This window comes from Pelobates fuscus, chromosome 2, assembly GCF_036172605.1.
Source record: "Pelobates fuscus isolate aPelFus1 chromosome 2, aPelFus1.pri, whole genome shotgun sequence".
Taxonomy (NCBI): Eukaryota; Metazoa; Chordata; class Amphibia; order Anura; family Pelobatidae; genus Pelobates; species Pelobates fuscus.
This window is the reverse complement of record NC_086318.1, coordinates 216,325,526-216,341,042: the sequence shown is the minus strand read 5'-3', so window position 1 is coordinate 216,341,042 and position 15,517 is coordinate 216,325,526.

Below are 15,517 nucleotides of genomic sequence, written 5' to 3'. Positions count from 1 at the left end.
TCTCCTCTCCTACAAGCACACACTGCCGCTGGGGAGGAAGAAGGACGACACCTTCAGCTCCCTGGGACTCACACTGCCGCTGGGGAGGAAGGACGGCACCTTTGGCTCCCTCAGACTCACACTGCCGCTGGGGAGGAAAGATGGCACCTTCAGCTCCCTGTAACTCACTTGGCTGCTGGGGAGAGGGACCGACTGTCTCCTCTACTAAGGACACACACTGCCGCTGGGGAGGAAGGACGGCATCTTTGGCTCCCTGGGACTCACACTGCCGCTGGGGAGGAAGGACTGCACCTTCGGCTCCCTGTAACTCACTTGGCTGCTGGGGAGAGGGACCGACTGTCTCCTCTACTAAGGACACACACTGCCGCTGGGGAGGAAGGATGGCACCTTTGGCTCCCTGGGATACATACTGCCGCTGGGGAGAAAGGACGACACGCATCTCTCCCTGTAACTTGCTCGGCCGCTGGGGTCTCTCCCAACCTGCCAACTCACATGCCCGCTCTGCTTTGACCTGCAGGTACTCTTCCACGTGTTTCCTCACGAGCTGCACGGATCTTTCCGGGGGGGGTTAGGTCCATTGAAAGCCAGCTGCGATCACAGCTCTCTGTCAAACTCCTCCTGAGTGTAGCTGTCGCACTGCCGCTGGGGAGGAAGGACGACACGCTTCTCTCCCTGTAACTTGCTTGGCCGCTGGGGTCTCTCCCAACATGCTAACTCACGTGCCCACTCTGCTTTGACCTGCAGGTACTCTTCCACGTGTCTCCTCACGAGCTGCACGGATCTTTCCGGGGGGTTGGGTCTGTAGAAAGCCAGCCGCAATGTAAACTCCTCCTGAGTGTAGCCGGGTGCCATGCTTGCTCTGCTGAAGTTACTGCTTTTGTAGATAGGGGCGCTGTACGGCTACTAGCGTTGCCCTCAATTTGTGAATCCACGAATGATCCCAACGCTTGCCACCATTTGTAACGGATCACCTGGCACCCCGACTGGGTACCTCCGTTGAAGGATGCTCCTAGCACTTCCTGAGGACTCCAAGCACCAGCAGACACCATAACCACCATAGACTCCTTCAGGTAGCAGAACAGGAACAAGCTCTTAGAAGAGCTTAGTAGCGATTTAGCAAGGGAGTATGACAAGCATAGCAATCCCTTGTAGCAGATTCCCCCAATAAGATTCCAAATTGAGGGTGAAGTAGAACTGAGTTTACTGGCACATACAGCCTCTTTTATTCACATTCTACACACATAGTACTGCCCACAGGGTTTTGCAGAACAACCAATCAATACGTACAATACACTCAGACACTCCCATACAAAATCCTCCCCTCTGCCTGTGATCTAATTACTGAACACAATGGTCTAACTGAATTATCACAGGCAGGAAAATACACAGTTTTACACAATATTCATAACTCTAAAAGTATACATCACATTCACATAAAACTTAAATTTTCAGAATCAGCATACTCCAAATACAAACATACGTCAAGTACAAATTGGTCCAGTGGGTCAAAAGTTAGTTGAAAGTCCCTTTGTGACCATCTGCAAGCATGGCTTGGGTGTGGTAAACCAATTACCTCCAGCATACAGAAAATGGATCTATTCACAACAACACATAACAATACATAATTCCAATTATACTTAACAAAACCCCCACATTCAACCTATCCCCAGAAAGCTTGGATCTGAGCGCTCACTATATCTGAACAGCGCTCAGATACCACAACCACAGTCAAATCGCCATGGGGTTAAAACACAGAAAGCGCTGATGAGAGACTGAGGAGGGCCAATACAGCAAGTTCCAACTGGTCTGGCAGTGTGCCTGGGACAACACCCTGCTGGAACAATAGACAGGAAACGGGGAAGGGGAAGAGACACATCTTCCCATGGATTCAAATGGGCAGAAACAGTCTTTTAGAAGCCAATAAGCCCCATTGTCTTTTTAAATGGCAATACACCCCAGGGCCATTGTCATGAGGGAGGAGGCTGGCAATCAGGCTCCTCCAACAGACTGGGGAAAAGGGCAGTTGGTCATATAAAAATCCAGTGACAAAAGGCATTTTATCACAATGGCCAAGACCGATATTACACACTTCCTTCTAACACAGTAAAGCAATCACAGCAATGTGCGCTGTGATAGGTTGAAAGTGCCCAGCTGTCACTCTCTGATAATCACAGCCGCCGACTGCTGATCAGTCGAATGTTTCCTCACTAGCCCAAGCCACTCATTTAGCATTAAAAATGGTTTGAATGGAATTACAGTGCCAGGGGATTCCGGCCACTATAACCACTTCAATGAGATTAAGCAGTTACAATGTCCTATTAAGAAGTATATGTCTAGGGGGCGTGTCCTGGAGCTGTTGGCGAGCGGTTGCATTCTATAAACGCTCCATGCACCTAAGGCCTTACTCCGAGCCATTTGGACTGTAAAACACCCGATCCCAACGACTAACCGCAATAGGTCTCAGTCCAAACCTAAACGGACTCAGGTGAGGCAGGTGAAATCACAATTTTTAACCCCTAAAACCGGGCAGAACAAATTCCTAGTGCTGGCTAAAGAAAGCCAAGATGGCGCAGAGGAGTCGGAGTTGGAGCCCTCGCGAAGCACGCGGACATTAGATCCTCCGGTCACCCAAAGTGTTCTTAAGAACATGCTGGACGCAAAGTCCGAACATAAGGCAGACTCTACAATCCTCCTTAGGGGATCTACGCAAAGATCTGCATGAACTGGGGGCCAGAACAGCCACAGTGGAAAACACCATGGCGGAGTACGCTGAGGCCCACACAGACATGGCTACAAAGTCAGACAGCCTGATGTCCAGTATGGAGGTCTTTGAAATCAAACAGGTGGATATGGAGGACAGGGCCCGACGGAACAACTTCTGCATTAGGGGAGTGAAAGAAATGGCTATACCGCGAGTAGGGGTAAGTCTATTAAACAGTGAGCTCCCACCCCCGACCTATTTACCCAAAAGTAAAAAAAGGGGGGAGGATCTATTGTCCTCCCCCTTGGCCCCCACCCCTGAGCGGTGGGTGGGGGCCCTAAACTAGAATAAGGGGGGGACCTAATGTCCTGGCCCCCACCCTTGAGCGGTGGGTCGGGGCCCTAAGTACAAATTGGGGGGGACCTACTGTCCTCCCCCCTGAGCGGCGGGAGGGGGCCCTAAATACAAATGTAACCCCCTCCCTCCAGGTGACTAGGGGACCCCAAACCCCTAGTCACCCCCTCCCCCAAAAAATGAACCCCTACCTACCCCCCTCACCCTAAAAATAATGAGATAAAAATATACTTACCATTTGATGTTTTCTTTCTACTAAAATCATATTTTTTCAGCCCCAAAAGGCCAAATAAAAATCCACAATAACCGACGCAATTAAAAAAAAAAAAAAAAAAACCCTGAGCGCCAAAAAAAAATAATCCATCTTCACCCGGCGCAGACTGAGCTCTGCAGGGCGGGGCAAGGCTTTATAATTGCCCTGCAATTTGGCTCAGAGCACTCTGATTGGTGGGTTTAAGCCATCCAATCAGAGTCCACTGACAGGTAAATGAAGAGACTGACAGGTAAGTCTCTACATTTACCTGTCACAGCACTCTGGTTGGTTTGAAATCCACCAATCAGAGTGCTCTGTGTCATTTTACACAGCGTGGGAAAGTTCTTTGGAATTTTCCCACGCTGTGTAATTTGACTCATAACAACACTCTGATTGGTGGATTAAGTTGGTGTTCAGCGAAGTCTACCGAGTAAAACAGTACCCCCCATGTACAGGTTTTATGGTGTCTTGGAAAGTTTCAGGGTTAAATATAGTGCTAGCAAATTAAATTCCCTGGACTTTTGGCAGGTCCTGCAAATTGTAATTAATAAAATTACCTAATTATGTAAAATTATGACAAATATATACGTAGAATTATTATATATATATATATATATATATATATATATAAAACTTTTTATAATTATTTTTATTTATATATAGTTAAATATATAGTGATATATACATATATACTTAGGTATATGGATATATATATATATTATTTTGTTCTACATGTATTTTGATATCAATATATATATATTAATTTTAAAATACAGTTAGAACAAATTTACACATATATATTTTATTTTTTATTATTTTATTTTATTTTTTAACGTATTTACATATTTATTTATTTTATATATATATATATATATATATAGAAAAATAGTTGGTTGCACTCTCGGATTTCCATAAAATATATGGACTTAAATCAGGATCACACATACATGTTAAAAACATATCACATATATAAGAGATGCAATTAATTAAATGTAACTCACCCCAGGTGCTGTGTATGAAAACCGGCATCTTGCCAGGTGCTGTGTGTGAAATCCGGCGTTTGCGCATGTGCGTTATTAGCTCCGCCCATTTCCGCATGTGCATGATTAGCTCCACCCATTTCCGTGACGTCATCGCGTGAAGCTAGCCAGCGTTGCCATGGCGACGTGGGTAACTAGGAAAGGTCGCCATGGGAACGTTTAGCTACACCAAGTGATCGTGTGGATCAAACGTGTGGATCGAGCTGTGATACAAAGCAGCTCATGTAGGAAGGGGACATAGCGTCCCAGAGGTGATTAGTGGACGAAAAAAAAAATATAAATAAAATAAAATAAATGTAGCAATTGATAGTAGTGAACTGTAATGTTACAAAATACTATTGCCCATAGTACATAAAGAAAACACAAGAATGCTATTGCTATGGATGGATTATAGTGAAGTGCCAATATTTAAAGTGCTAGGGAGTAAAGTGGCAATCTAAAGTGCTAATATATTAAAAAGTGCAAACATGCAAAAAAGTGCTAAGTGCCAAGTTTTAAAGTGATAAGTTGTACATAAAAATAAAGTGCCAAAGAGAACCACATTATCCATAATGGCATCTAGTTCTAAAATACATACATAAACATTGCTAAGTTATGGGTACTGGGTTAAATCTGTCACATCACTATAATTACTATACATGAGCTATTGATTATAAGTGCTCGTATAGTGGTTGCTATACACCAATATTTTATAGCAACTACCCTTTGAGAGAACTACTCATACTACAATGTTAAATAACATAGAAATAAAGAACAATACTTATAACTACTGACATTTAAAAATAAATTATATGCAAGTGAGGGCTGAAGCAAATATACAATATCACACAAAAGAATGTAGCGACAGGGATTCATTTAACCCTCTAGGGGACACAGTGTCTAATTTGTGTATCCAAAATGCTTATTTATTGAGAAGGATCCTCCCCCGATCACCACCTCTTCTTGGTGGCAGGATGTGATAAATGGCTACAAACTTTAATGTGGCTAAAGTATGCTTTAGATCCAAGAAGTGTTTGGTTACTGCTTTGTCCGAGTGGCCATCCGTGAGGACGTCCAGCGTCAGATAACAGACCAAAAGCCCGTTTGGATTCCGGGAGCCCTGTAGTGGCTGTCTATTAGACCACAGTCACACCTCCCTGCATGTGACTTGCACAGCCTTCCTAAACAGTTCCTGTAAAGCATCATCTAAATTTTATCCTTTTTTAAATGCATGTTCTGTTTAATTTAGATTTTCTTATCCCGCTGCTATATTAATAGCTTGCTAGACCCTGCAAGAGCCTCCTGTATGTGACTAAAGTTCAATTTACATAGCAAGAGATAAAATTGTTTAAGGTAAATTACATCTGATTGAAAGTGAAACCAGTTTTTTTTCTCATGCAGGCTCTGTCAATCATAGCCAGGGGAGGTGTGGCTAGGGCTGCATAAACAGAAACAAAGTGATTTAACTCCTAAATGACAGTGAGTTGAGCAGTAAAACCTGAGAGGCATGATCTATACACTAAAACTGCTTCATTAAGCTAAAGTTGTTTTGGTGATTATAGTGTTCCTTTAAGGTAAAGCTGACTTTGCACACTGTGCAAATGCTCTTGCTGCTACAGTCTCTCTAACACTGTTCCCTTTCTTCTACACTCACTACAAACGCTTTTTCTCTGTCCCAGACTGTATAACAGGAGCTTCTGCCATCTAGTAAGAAGGTTAGGAGAGAACTGGACCATTGGATGCTAGGGGACAGTTCTTCGAAAGCGTAGAGCTAGTGCATCATTAGACACATTTATGCCAAGCTCAGAGTGCTGTCTGCACTGTATGCCCTTGATTGGTCATCCTGCATGATTGTCAGGCAGCCTGACATGCATTCATACCAGGATAACCATCTAATTCTTCCAGCAGATATGCCCCCTTTTTGGGCATGTTCTTCCCTTTGACCGGTTCTGGTTACTTGATTCACATCAGTGGCCCACCCTTTTATCCCACCCATCGAAATCCTGCTTCACCGGACACTGCTGTTAGGGGGTATGGATTTACTTGAAAGATGAAAGCAAGAGATTAGCATAGGGTATGTGTTTTCTGATCGCGATATCCTGTAAGTTTCCCTCCAGCACCACCTCCACCTCCACCAGATACATGACGCTTGGGAGGTATAACTGTTTTTGTGTTTTTTGTCGATAAGATTCTGTAATTAGGCCGATCATAATTGTCAGCACCAGGCTCAATGGGCTCTTAATCTGGCCCTGCTTTATACTGCTATATTCTGCTACTTACTGCAATATTCTTAACCACTATACCAGGGGTAGGCAACCGTTGGCACTCCAGATGTTGTGGACTACATCCCCATAATGCTACGACACCCATAATGCTGACAAAGCATCATGGGAGGTGTAGTCCAAAACATCTGGCGTCCCGAAGGTTGCCTATGCCTGCACTATACTCTGCAACACTAAGCATACTATAATTCTTTATACTACTATACTCTGCAACATACTGCATACATCCACCCTGAGATACTATATACTACTATACTCTACAAAACTCTGTATACGGCACCAGGGCTGTATATACTGCAAGGCTAACAAGGCATTTGCCTTGGGTGGCACTTTCCAGGGGGCGACAATAACCGCCGCCCCCAAATGCCCAGGCTAATGCCTTGTTAGCTTAATTTTGTTAGCCTCCTTTGAGCGACGGATGGGGGCCCTAAATACAAATGGGGGGGACCTAATTTCCTCCCCCCTGGCCCCCAACCCTGAGCGGTGGGTGGGGGCCCTAAATTAAAATTTAACCCCCCTCCCCCCCAGGTGACTAGGGGTCCCCAAACCCCTAGTCAGCCCCTCCCCCCAAAAATAAACTCCTACCTACCCTCCTCACCCTAAAATAATGAGGGGGGACCATTTAACTAAAATAAACTTACCATTCAATGTTTTCTTTCTTCTAAAATCTTCTTTTTTCAGCCCCAAAAAAGGCCAAATAAATATCCATCATAACCGACGCAATTAAAAAAAAAAAATCCATCTTCACCCTGCGGAACAAGGAACACTACCGCTATAGTACCCTAGCCATCGATTAGGTTACCAGTCTCCTGCTGCCAGGATTAAAACTTTGATTTTACTTTTCTCCTTACAGCACTGGGATATAGGCTAAAATATTAAGAACTTGTAATAGAATAAGTGTTCTAGGCTCACCGTTTCTTTCTTCCAAAATGTAAACCCCTACCGCAAATACCCCTGGGTTTGTCACAGGATGTACCAGTATTCGTTAATTAACACAACTAGAAGTACGCATAGACATATATATCTATGGAAGTACGACTGGCCCAAAATGGCGCCCGCATTTCTTGCCCACCAGAAGTCAATGCAGCGTCTATGTGTATATATGTCTATGTTAGTAAGCATACATTTAATATTATGGGTCATCTAATTTATGTGAATTTTTATTGTTACATAAAACATTTTTTTGATCTTGCCCCTCCCTATCTCCACCCGCCAAAGCTAAAGCTCATCTCATTTCTGTCCTATGTCCCATCCCCTTACCACTAGTTTAACATTTCCTCCAATCTTCTAGTCATCCTGTCCCCAGCACAGCAGACCCTCTTCTGTTTAGGTGCAATCCATCACGGTTTTGGTGCTTAGTACACCTTGACAAAAGCCTCTTTGCGCCGAAATGTTGGGTGTTTGTGGTGTCCCCTGATTATTAACGAGGTATAGTACTTTGTTTATTTTCAAATTACATTACCTTATTTTCATGTGTTTTCTTTCTTATACTACTACTAATTATTATACTATATCTACATCTTATACCTGTTATGTTCCAGTTAATATGGTGTATGATAATGAATTTCATGTATATGATTTTTGATTCCTGAATTACGCATTTACTGGTGTATATTGATTAAAGGGACACTCCAGGCACCCAGACCACTTCTGCCCATTGGAGTGGTCTGGGTGCCAACTCCCACTACTCTTAACCCTGCAAGTGTAATTATTGCAGTTTTTTATAAACTGCAATAATTACCTTGCAGGGTTAACTCCACCTCTAGTGGTGGTCTACTAGACAGCCACTAGAGGGCACTTCCTGGTTCCTAGCACAGGAAACCTGTGCTAGAGCGTCGCTGGACGTCCTCACGCTGTGTGAGGACCTCCATCGTTGCTCATTTCCCCATAGGAAAGCATTGAAATAAATTTTCAATGCTTTCCTATGGGGAGCACTAATTTACATTAGGTCTCCTCGGCAAGTGGGCGGGATCAGTCTCGCCCACCAGCCGACATAGTCAGAAGGAGGAGCGGCGCGGAGGAGGAAGCAGCGACGAGGGACATCGTCGCTGCCTCAGGTAAGTTACTGAAGGGGTTTTCACCCCTTCAGCAACCGGGGATTGGGGGGGTGGGAGGGAGAGGGAACCTGCAGTGCCAGGAAAACGGATTGTTTTCCTGGCACTGGAGTTTCCCTTTAAGTTTGAGTACTGTTGATTATGTAATAAAGCTTATTTTTATACATTAATATTAGGATTGTGTGTTCTTTACTATATTAGTTTAATTGACCCTTAGTACTAGTGATTGACCGATATTGATTTTCTAGAGCCGATACCGATAACGATAATCTTTCAGGCCGATAGCCGATAACTTACCAATGTTTTGCACATTTACTATTTAACAAAAATAAACTATTTCTACACAAATCTACTGTTAACTAAACATGTTTATTATTTTTTTTTGCAAACTTATTTAAATTTAATGTTAATGCACAAGATATACATGCCAGTCAGAATTTGTTGTTTTCAAGAATATATGTGTGTAATGGATGTGTGTGTTTGTGTAGTGAGCATAGTGAATGCAGTGTGTGTGTGTGTGTGTGTATATAATGAATGCAGAGTGTGTGTGTGTAGTGTGCGTAAAGTGAATGCAGTGTGTCTGTGTAGTGTGTGTATAGTGAATGCAGTGTGTATATAGTGAATGCAGTGTGTGTGTGTGTTTGTAAAATGCCTCCCTCCCTCCCTGCTTGTTACCTCCCCTCCCCATATGGCATTCCCTGGTGGCCCAGTGGCATGGACTGTGCAGTGGGCGCCCAGCAAGCTCTTACTTACCTTTCCAGCAGCTCCCTTTAGCTCCCCTGTCTAACCCGTAACAACGCTTTGACGGCCGCGGGACTCTCGATATTTAGACAGGGGAGCTGAAGTGAGCTGCTGAGAAGGTAAGTAAGAGCTTAGTGGGCCACCAAGGCAAGCCCGGCGATCCTGATTGGCAATATCAGTATCTTTATTGGCTGATACAGATATTGCCAAAAATACAGAATATCGGCCAGACCGATAATCGGTCGATCCCTACTTAGTACCGTTACTTTCTGACATACATGCATTAACCTTTGTAACCTCAAATGGGGCCTATTCACCACATTTTAAAAATCCTATAGCAAATTCAGTCATTTCCATTTGGCTCAATTATTTTGTATTCAGATGATAAAATTGCTCAGAAGTTACCGTATTTATCTGCGTATAACACGCACCTCATTTTAAGAAGGACATTTCCCCCCTCCCATAGTATTCTCCCCCCCCTCCCATAGTGTCCCCCTCCCTTTCCATAGTATTCCCCCCCTCATCCCATAGTGTCCCCCTCCCTTTCCATAGTATTCTCCCCTCCTCCCATAGTGTTACCCCCCCTTTCCATAGTATTCTCCCCCCTCATCCCATAGTATTCTCCACCCCCTCCCATAGTGCCCCCCCCCTTTCCATAGTATTCTCCACCCCCTCCCATAGTGTCCCCCCTCCCCTTGTCCCATAGTGCACTTTCCCTTGTCCCATAATTACTTACCTGTCTTGAAGCGTGGGCCGGGTTCACAGCGCGCACCGCGGTACAGGAACTTCAATTTCAGGTTCCGGTTTCCGGCGGGACTGAAAGGAAGTGTGCACACTTCCTTTCAGTCCCGCCGGAAACCGGAACCTGAAATTGAAGTTCCAGTACCACGGTGCGCGCTGAACACCGGCCCACGCTTCAAGAGTAAATATGGTATATCGGCGTATAACACGCACCCATCATTTTCCCCCTATTTTCAGGGAGAAAAAGTGCGTGCTATACGCCGATAAATACGGTAATTTTATTCCCTATTAATGGTATTATACATGCATTAAGGCAAAGGGGTCATTGCTATTTTTAAACTGATCTCATTTCTAAATTTAAATTCTACAATAGCTTAACCTAATTAACACAAAATGGCAGAAGAAAAAAAAAGCGTAGGGAAAAGAGTAATGTTTGAGGGGATTTAATGTATATCATTATAGGATTAAGAAGAGGTGTAGCAACTTTTAGAGTTTAGTAAGTAGAACCTACATGTACAATACTTACATGTAGAGATAGTCAATTAACATTCTGAATACATAAGAATTTTATATATATATATATATACACACACACACACACACACACACACACACATATACATACACACAGTATCTCACATTTTTGTAAATATGTTATTATATCTTTTCATGTGACAACACTGAAGAAATGACACTCTGCTATAATGTATAGTAGTAAGTGTACAGCCTGTATAACAGTGTAAATTTGCTGTTCCCTTCAATATAACTCAGCACACAGCTATAAATGTCTAAACTGTTGTCAACAAAAGTGAGTACACCCCTAAGTGAAAATATTCAAATTGGGCCCAATTAGCCATTTCCCCTCCCCGGTGTCATGTGACTTGTTACAATGCCTCAGGTAACCTGAAATTTATGGGTATTGCAAAACGTGCACATCACTGGAGAGGTGGCGGCATATCCACCAACGCTCTCCACACCAGAGCAGGCCATTGCTCTGAATATTGTAAGTAGAATACCGCCTTTTATTTTTTTACTTTGTGTACCTACATACTACACCATAAGACCTCTATTGTGTTTTCCCATTTATATTGGACGGAAAGAACAACAGAACAGAGCTACAAATATCCAAAGACGGGGATTGTACCGTACAGGCGCATAACAGCAGAGCTCTTAGTAGCTCAACCAATTGTGAGTTAGCGCGCTACATACCTACCTCAAATAGTCCAAATTACTGTTACATATTGCACTATTTTTTGTCCATTTCTGCTTCCTTTAAGGTTACAGAAATCATCCTATTCCTGCGTATGCAGGGCCGGTGCAAGGATTTTTGCCGCCCTAGGCAAAAGTAAAGTTTGCCGCCCCCCATCCACCCCCCGATATGACATCACAATGCCCCATGTTAACTAACGCAAGTGCTGCAGTGCCACCGTGTTTACATTAAAAGGCCTGCAGGGACAGGCTATAGACACCAGAACCACTACATTAAGCTGCAGTGGTTCTGGGGACTAAAGTGTCCCTTTAATGTGAGGTAAATTAGAGATTAGTGCCACGAATAATATACTAGATTGCCTACTTACAATCAGATGAGGATGGTGATGGGCTCTACCTGCAGTCTGGCTCCACTGGTCTGGTGTAGAACAGGCTCTCTGGAGGCTGTTTGTGTTCTGGGAGAACAGGAAGAAGGCTCCATTTTTTTTAAGGCCCTTTGCACAGCTCAAGGTCTGGGCCCCAGGGTCCACCTTCATGTTCCACCAATTAGTTTGTTCACAGGAGTAGGGGATGTCCTGATATGTGTGTAAGGAATGCATTGTGTGAATCTGTGTTTGTATGTGTAAGGGCTGCAATGAGTGTTTCTGTGTATGTACGGGATGCAGTGTGTGCGTCTGTAAGGGGTGCATTGAGTGTGTGTAAGGAATGCATTGTGTGTTTCTGTGTGTGTAAGGGATGCATTGTGTGTAAGGGTTGAATTGCTTGTGTGTGGGTGTCTGTGTGTGTAATGCATTGTGTGTTTTTCTGTGTGCAAGGGGTGCATTGTGTGTGTGATGGATGTCAATCTCTCCCCCCTCCCTTGTCACTCTCTTCTCCCCCTCTCCCTCCCTCGTCACTCTCTTCTCAACCCCCCTTGTCCCTCTCTTCTCCCCCCATGTCCCTCTCTTCTCCCCCTCCCTTGTCACTCTCGTCTCCCCCGTTGTCACTCTCTTCTCCCCTCCCCACTCTCATTCCCCCTCCTAATCCCGTCAATTCCCCTCCCTGTCAATTTATCCCCCCCCTTTCAATTTATTCCCCCCACCCTGCCTGTCCATTTATTCCCCCTCCCTGTCAATTTATCATCCCCCTGTCCATTTATTCCCTCCCCTTCCTGTCCATTTATTCCCTCCCCCTCCATGTCCATTTATTTCCCCCCCCCCTCCCTGTCCATTTATTTCCCCCCCCCTCCCTGTCCATTTATTTCCCCCCCTCCCTGTCCATTTATTCCCCCTTCCCTGTCTGTCCATTTATTCCCCCCACCCTGCCTGTCCATTCCCCCCACCCTGCCTGTCCATTCCCCCCACCCTGCCTGTCCATTCCCCCCACCCTGCCTGTCCATTCCCCCCACCCTGCCTGTCCATTTATTTCTCCCCCCTCCCTGTCCTCCCCCCCTCCCTGTCCATTTATTTCTCCCCCCTCCCTGTCCATTTATTTCTCCCCCCCCTCCCTCTTCATTGATTTCTCCTCCTCCCCTCCCTGTCCATTTATTTCTCCCCCTCCCTGTCCATTTATTTCTCCCCCTTCCCTGTCCATTTATTTCTCCCCCTTCCCTGTCCATTTATTTCTCCCCCCCCTCTTCATTGATTTCTCCTCCTCCCCTCCCTCTCCATTTATTTATCCTCCCCCCTCTCCATTTATTTCTCCCCCCCTCCCTCTTCATTGATTTCACCTCCTCCCCTCCCTCTCCATTTATTTCTCCCCCCCTCCCTCTTCATTGATTTCTCCTCCTCCCCTCCCTCTCCATTTATTTATCTCCCCCCCCTCTCTTCATTGATTTCTCCTCCTCCCCTCCCTCTCCATTTATTTATCTCCCCCCCCTCTCTATTTATTCCCCCCACCCTCCCCTACCTCTATAGTAGCGTGGCCGAGCTCTGTATCATGGTCCGCGGGTACAGGGAGCTTTTGTTTCCTGTACCCGGCGGACTAACAGGAAGTGAACACCAGTGTTCACTTCCTGTTAGTCCGTCCGAGTACAGGAGACAGATGCTCCCTGTACCGGCGGACTATACTGCGCTCGGTCACGCTACAGAGAGGGAGTAACAGAAGGGAGCGCTGAAGCTGCAGCCGCCTGAGGCTCTCTACAGAGCACTCGGGCGGCTGCAGCATTAGGGGGGCCAGCGCTCCTGGCGGCGCCCCTTCCCAAGGGGCGCCCTAGGTGGCTGCCTAGTCCGCCTTACAGGTAGCGCCGGCCCTGTGCGTATGTAGACTGAATATAAACTGATGTAAATATATCTTGTTATATATCACCAATTTCTGTTCAATCTTATTGTTTTTGGGGCGCGGTTCATCACCCTGTTTGCTATTATTCAAGGCCTCAGGTGTGAATGGGGAGCAGGAGTGTTAAATTTGGTGTTATCGTTCTCATGCTGGTCACTGGAAACTCAACATGACACCTCATGGCAAAGAACTTTTTCAGGATCTGAAAAAAAAAAAAAGAATTGTTGCTCTACATAAAGATGGCCTAGGCTATAAGAAGATTGCAAAGACCCTGAAACAGAGCTTCAGCACTGTGGGCAAGACCATACAGCGGTTTCACAGAACAGGCTCCACTCAGAACAGGCCTCGTCATGGTCGACTAAAGAAGTTGAGTGCACGTGCTCAGCGTCATATCCAGAGGTTGTCTTTTGGAAATAGACATATGAGTGCTGCCAGCATTGCTGTAGAGGTTGAAAAGGGGGGGGGGGGGTCAACCTGTCATTGCTCAGACCATACGCCGCACACTGCATCAAATTGGTCTGCATGGCTGTCGTTCCAGAAGGAAGCCTCTTCTAAAGATGATGCACAAGAAAGCCCGCAAACAGTTTGCTGAAGACAAGCAGACTAAGGACATGGATATCCTGTGGTCCGATGAGACCAAGATAAAACTTATTTGGTTCAGATGGTGTGTGGCGGCAACCAGGTGAGGAGTATCAAGACAAGTGTGCCTTTCCTACAGTCAAGCATGGTGGTGGGTGTGTCATGGTCTAGGCCTGCAGGAGTGCTGCCGGCACTGCAGAGCTACAGTTCATTGAGGGAACCATGAATGCCAAAATATAAATTAACACATATCTATATTAAACCAAAGATAGCTAGGGCTGCACTCACCTAGGCAAAATAATATTGACAATTATTACATTAATCCCAGTAAATTCTTCCTTACTGGGACTCTCCAAGAATGGGGTGCATTGAGGTGGTGTTTTTAAATAAAATTAATATAATCTATGAGACTTGAAATTGCTGTTTAGTGAATGAGCGAGTGGGCTGGATTGTATGTATATACATGCATCCAACAAAACCACAGCAACCAAAACACGCCCATGTCCATTCCTTTATGTTATACAGTATGAGTAGTGGATGCAGTGTGTGTATTGTGTGCAGTATGTGTAGTGCTTGTGTACGGCATGCAGTGTGTAGTGAATGCAGTGTGTGCCTATAGTGGATACAGCTTGTGTATAGTGGATGCAGAGGGTTTGTGGGTGTATATAGTGACTGCAGTGTATATTCTCCCCTCCCTGTCTCTAACCTGTGGGCAGGGAGGGAGGATACACGATTCCCTGGTGGTCCAGTGGAGCTGAAGGACAGTTAATAGGGGACCCAGGATATTACATCTCCAGCAGAAGAAGGTACTCTCCTCTCATGAGCCACGAGAGCGTTAATGTGGGTTGCCATGGCAATGCTCCCGCATTTATTGCAGGCCACACAGAGCTGCCATTGCAACCCGGAACAACGCTCTCGCAGCTTGCGAGAGGAAAGGACCTGCTGGAGATTTAAGATTACATTCCTGGTCCCCCTCTTCACTGTACACAGCAGCAAGGGCCCGGAATGCACTAAATATATATATATATATATATATATATATATATATATATATATATATATATATATATATATATATATATATATATATATATTTTTTTTTTTTTTTTTTTTTTTTATAGTGGTACTCGCTATATACATGGGAAAATAGGCGGCCTGGGACCTGCACCCCAGATCTATTAAAAGGTACAGTCCTGGCTAGTAGCATAGGACTTGAAATGTTATGCCCTGTACTACAGAAACCGTAACAAACAACAATTCCAATTTGTACACAAAAACATATTTATAACAGGACACATCCAACAAAAGAAAACCAAAAACAAACATGA